This window comes from Drosophila tropicalis, unplaced genomic scaffold, assembly GCF_018151085.1.
Source record: "Drosophila tropicalis isolate 14030-0801.00 unplaced genomic scaffold, ASM1815108v1 contig_1095, whole genome shotgun sequence".
Lineage (NCBI taxonomy): Eukaryota > Metazoa > Arthropoda > Insecta > Diptera > Drosophilidae > Drosophila > Drosophila tropicalis.
In genome coordinates, this window is record NW_027172461.1 from 1,073 (window position 1) to 6,896 (window position 5,824).

A 5,824-nucleotide genomic window follows, 5' to 3' on the forward strand; every position below is an offset into this window, starting at 1 on the left:
TGTTGTGTTTGTTTTAATCAGCGGTGACGCCAAAATCCCACCAACAACAATGTTTGCAGCCTAGCCGAAAAAAAAATGTGAATCAACTCAACGAAGAAAACAAGAAAATAACAGAAAAGACGTGAAAAAAGAACAGTAAAAACAGAACCATCAAATCAAAAGTCAAGCAAAAGAGAGATAGTCCCCGACTATATGTACAACTTCAATGGCCACAGGGATTTACGTTATACTCTATTTTACAAACGAGTTTTATACATTTTTCGATAATGTTTGCCAAAGAATCGAAACGAGAGCGAAATTAAATGGAATGCCATAGAAAACCAAAGGCAAACAACTTAATAAATTAATAAAAAATAAATTTTATCCAAATTAAACAATATTTCAATTTAGCTGATCATCCCTAAATATGTTGTGTGAGAATTTCTTGGATTTGTTTCGAGTAATCTGAATCCAGTTTTGGTTTTGATTTATTTTATCTTAATAATTTAACAGACGATAGTCCTTAGATTAGTAATTTGGAGTATTATATCAATTTAAAGTCGATTTATACATATTATTCAACAGTAATCCTATTAAATATAACCAATAATATATGATTTATTTTGTTTAATATAAGGATTTCACATATGTCTGTAGTCATATCTTTTAACTACAAAGATAACCGAATTTGATAGCCATTGAAAGTTTGTCCTATGACTACTCAAAAGGGAATTCGATCATCAGCTTAACATTTGTTGGCTCAATGTTGTTCCCTTCAATGTCCCGTGGCGTTTCAATTTGTTGCCAATTCGCATGGATATGCTTTTCAATTCAACTTCAATCGGTTGCCCGTCTGGACGGGCTCAGTCCTTTACTTTTTATTTGTATTTGTACTGGTTTTTTTCAGTATTTTTGTGTTTGTCTGCCTTTTGCTTGCTGCCATTTTTATTTCCAATTGGGAAGCAATAAATGTGCGCGTGCGTTGGCAACAGCAGCAACATCAGCAACAGCGGCAACATCGACAGCAGCAGCAGCAGCAGCGGCAGCCATGCCAAACAATGAAAAAGACAAACAATCAGCAATCATGCCAAAATTTGTTTTCATTTTTGTGGCGCCCTACACTCACACACACACACACACACACACACACATGTTCTGTGATTGCCAGCATAGCCATTTGGCATTGATTGAAGTGTATTTGTTATGCAGCCGAAAAGTGATGTTGCCCCTGCCAACCTCTTTACCCCCTCTCACTCATCACTAGGATGTTAAATTACTTCAACTATTGGCCTGACAAGGGAATCGAATTTAACCAATTGCCTGTCTGAGTTCCTTAACCGAACAAACAACTTGAAATACATACATACATATGTATGTACATATGTACATATATGTACATATGTATTTGTATTAATTCACACATAAATTGTAATTTTTTATAGAGCCAACCTGAAAATCTACAAACTAACACAAAAATTAAATCAAAGTAGTCCATGACCAACGAAATGTCAAATTTCTGTAGACTTGGGAAATTTGAACACAAATTTTTTCAGTAGAAGCCAAGTGCTTCAAGCATTCGGACCAAAAAAACCAAAATTTGAAAACACAAAATTTAGTTTTAAGTAAAAAGTGAATTTTTTAACTTTTATAACAAAAGTGTCCAAAAAGAAAAGTTGTAAAAACCAAAAACCAAAAAAAAAAAAAATTGAAAAACCAAAAACCCAAAACTCAAAAACCCAAAACCAGCAGATACTGCAGCGGAGGGCACACCAGCAGCGGGCACGGCAGCGGCGGGCACAGCGGCAACAGGTAATGCAGCGGCAGGCCCAGCAGTGGCGGACACCCCGGCAGCTGATACTGCAGCGGAGGGCACAGCAGAGGCGGTCACAACGGCAGCTGAGGGCACAGCAGCAGCTGTCCGCACAGCAGTGGGCACGGCAGCGGCGGTCATAGCAACGACGTCAACGACAGCGGCGGTCACAGCAGAGTGGGCACGGCATCGGCAGGCAAACCAGAGGCGGGCACTCCAGAGGCGGACACACCAGAGGCGGGCACTCCAGAGGCGGACACAGCGGCAACAGGTGAACACCAATTTTTTCAGTAGAAGCCAAGTGCTTCAAGCATTCGGACCTAAAAAACCAAAATTTGAAAACACAAAATTTAGTTTTAAGTAAAAAGTTAAAAATTTTATAACAAATGTCCACAAAAAAAAAAAAAAAAAATTGTAAAAACCAAAAACCCCAAAAAAAGATAATCGAAAAACCAAAAAAAAATTGAAAAACCAAAAAAAAACAACAAAAAAACGGCGGACACCGCGGCAGCAGATACTGCAGCGGCAGGCACAGCAGAGACGGGCACGGCAGCGGCGGGCACACCGGCAACAGGTAATGCAGCGGCAGGCCCAGCAGTGGCGGACACCCCGGCAGCTGATACTGCAGCGGAGGGCACAGCAGAGGCGGGAGCACCAGAGGCGGGCACGGCAGCGGCAGGCACACCAGAGGCGGGCACTCCAGAGGCGGACACACCAGAGGCGGGCACTCCAGAGGCGGACACAGCGGCAACAGGTGAACACCAATTTTTTCAGTAGAAGCCAAGTGCTTCAAGCATTCGGACCAAAAAAACCAAAATTTGAAAACACAAAATTTAGTTTTAAGTAAAAAGTGAATTTTTTAACTTTTATAACAAAAGCGTCCACAAAAAAAAAAAAAAATTGTAAAAACCAAAAACCTCAAAAAAAAAGAAAATATAAGACTCTTCAGATGAAACGATTTTCCACTTTGACCGCTATAGGTAAGGAAGGAGTAGCAAGCAATTTGCAAGGGTATATAAATATGGACGCGGTCGAAGTTAGCCCCGGCCCTCCGCTTTTTAATTGGTCTGTGTTCATCAGCAAAGTTTTCTGACTTTTTCTTTAGTTTTTTTTGTTCTGCTTTAAGTTTTTGTACTTGGATTTATGTGATAATTTCTCTTCCTAGTCCTATACAAAACATTTGCAACTTTGCCTTTGGGCTAGCAGACAAAAACATGCCTCACACCAACACCAACTCAAACACACACAGACATGTCAGAAAAGGCAACAACACAAACACCTAGGTTTTGCCTTCGTGTGGCATCAACACTTGGAAGTTCAAGTAGAAATGCTTAACCTGCAGCCGCCAGGGCTTTGGAGCCCACAACTGACAACAGTGTTTGAATGGAATAAACGTGAACAGATGAAAACAGATGAAGGAAGACTAAATGAGAAACATACCAAAAAGAGGCACACAGATAACATAGAGCAATGAGCCAACGTTGAATCAAAGGCTTAATGAGAGAGGAGTAGAACTTCTTTGCTCTAAAAATGAGGCCAAATGTCTTTGACATAAAATGTAATATTTTCCAACTCTAATTCAGGCTCCTTTGATTCAGATGGCTGAATCAGAGTTCTCTAACATTTTAAAAATCCCAGATGGGTTTTCCTTGCCTAATGTCCTGCACGTGCTCAGCACATGAAGCAAGAAGTTCGAGGAATGAAACTAGCAAATGAAAGAAAAAGAAGTAGGGAAATAAATAATATCAAATGATGAAGCTCGATGTGTTGATTATAAGCTTGGCCTAGGACAAATACACCCATCCAAAGGCAGAAGTGGAAAAAGGGTCTATGATAAATGATGCCCACAAGATGAAAGGTGGCCCAAAGGCAAGAAGAGTGGCTGCTGAAGTAAATAGTTGGACCAAAATGCGGCTTGTTTGCCAAGTAGATTACCATTGAATTTGAATGGAAGCCACAGAAATGGGAATGTTTTACACACATGCAGCAATAATCAAATGAACTCTCGATTGTCATAAATCAAACGTTTGTTTGATGGTCGTTATTTGGTTTTGGGTCAAAGGCAAGCATAGATAAAATTTCGGCAAACAAAAATTATTTTTTGGCTTTCTCCTTTTCAGAGTACCGAATGACCAGCTATTTGTCAAGATAGTGAATTAAGTGTGCTGCTTGAGGGTAAAAAAAATATATAAATTATTGGTATACATATATGCAAAAGCAAATCAACTAAAAGAAGTGAGTTTTGGCCAAAATGATTCAATGATTTCTATAAGATAAAGGGGATTTTTTTTATTTTTGAAATCATTTAAGGATTTTAAACGTGTAGGATCACAAGGAAGGAAGTCACAAACAAAGATATATCTGATAGATCCGATTATCTTATCTCAAAATATATAACACACCTACATGAGTGTGAGATATCTAGATTTCACACCTGTAGATGAGATAAATGGATATAAGTGGTTGTGGAGCGTAAATAAAAGAAGAGGCATTTGCCAGCATTATTAAAGCAAAATTTTAATTAATTTATTAAAAATTTTAGTGGAGCTCAAGTTTAGTAATAAAAATTTATTGTTCTTTTTCTGTTGGGGGAATGAGATGAAAATGAAAGCAGCGAAGCAGAAGATGTGCAACAAAGAACTGGCCAACAAAGCGAAAGCCGATTGCAACATCATCGTCGTCATTAAATGAAGCGTACAGCATTCTGGCCAACAAACTTCTTTGTGTAAGTGGACTTTGATATTGCTCGAATAACTTGGCTATTGTTTGTTGCGCATACGCAATGTCTGTGAAATTGTAAAATCAATTTCGATTAACTTGAGGTAAGCCCACTTGCAGGCATCCAATTGATTTTGCAGTGTTAACTAAGCAAATGCATTTGAAGCAATTGTAATGCAATGTGTGAAAGCAACGAATTCATACGAGGCAAACGGCAAGTTTAGCTTGAGCAAGATTTTAATAAATAGACTAACAACGAAAATTACGTGAAAGCGTAGTCTGTTTTTAATTTGTGCAACAGAAATTCCAACAATGGGTGGCAGACATGTCAACTCATACACAAAACACATCTAGCATCATAGCAAAAAAAGGAACGTTGGCAACACACATGGCGTATACCTAACTGCTTGCCACCGACCCATATACCACGTTCCATCCTTATCCCCCCATAAAGTACGTGTGAGCCCAAAAAGTGTTACGTGAGTGAGTATGCGTAAATGTGACCCAAAATCATTAGCAATATGAGCAGCAGTTTGTATTAAAAACAAAGGCCAAGCCGAAAGGGGAATGAGCTGAGATATGCAAAAAAAACCAAAACAAAACAAAAACAACATAAAGGAATAAGGGAACCAGAACAACATACAGAATATTTCAAATGCTCCATCTTGGGATACGACCATTTGATTACTGTGGAAAAACTGAGACGGAACTCAGAATATATAATTAAAGAACTACTTTAGCTTAAGGATTTCGTTTTTGAAGAGATTTTTTATTTCTATTATAGCAAAGTAAATGAAAATCCTGCAATTTTGTAGCCTTTAGTAGTTGTAATACTATGTACATGACACTTTTGCTTGTAAATTGTTCATCAAATGCAGTTAATCGACTAAAGAACGATATGCGTTTGATGAACGAGTCGTATACGTAATATATGCATCTTGAAGTCAGTAAAAGGTAAGTAGACTTAAATAGTGAAGAAGACGGGGCTAAACGGTATACAAGTACCATAAACTATAGTATCATAACTACCCTAAGTATACCTTGCAACGGATTGTATTTCTATATAAAAACACATGTGGTATTTTTTTGGTTTTTGTATTTTGGTTGCTCTTTGGGCATGTGCGCGTCGGGCAAAAGGTTAAATTAAATGGCTAAATGATAAGCATTTGGGTTAAATTGCCAGCCCTCCCTCGCCCATTCATCCAAGTCGCCCACACAGGGAGACATAGAGATGGCAGATGTGGTTACTGTATGGTGGACTGGTTTTCGACTGACTCTTTGTTTCCCTATGCTTTTGCAGTCGCGTCTAATGTTTTT

General features: G+C 38.5%; 1 long non-coding RNA gene across 1 annotated transcript; it reads left to right on the plus strand.

Moving 5' to 3' along the window:
- Positions 1-1,542: 1,542 nt before the first annotated feature.
- Positions 1,543-4,130, plus strand: LOC137573235 (uncharacterized). Its single transcript, XR_011031843.1, has 3 exons — positions 1,543-3,851; positions 3,910-4,024; positions 4,100-4,130. It is a non-coding gene; the product is annotated as an uncharacterized lncRNA (long non-coding RNA).
- The last annotated feature ends 1,694 nt before the right edge of the window (positions 4,131-5,824 follow it).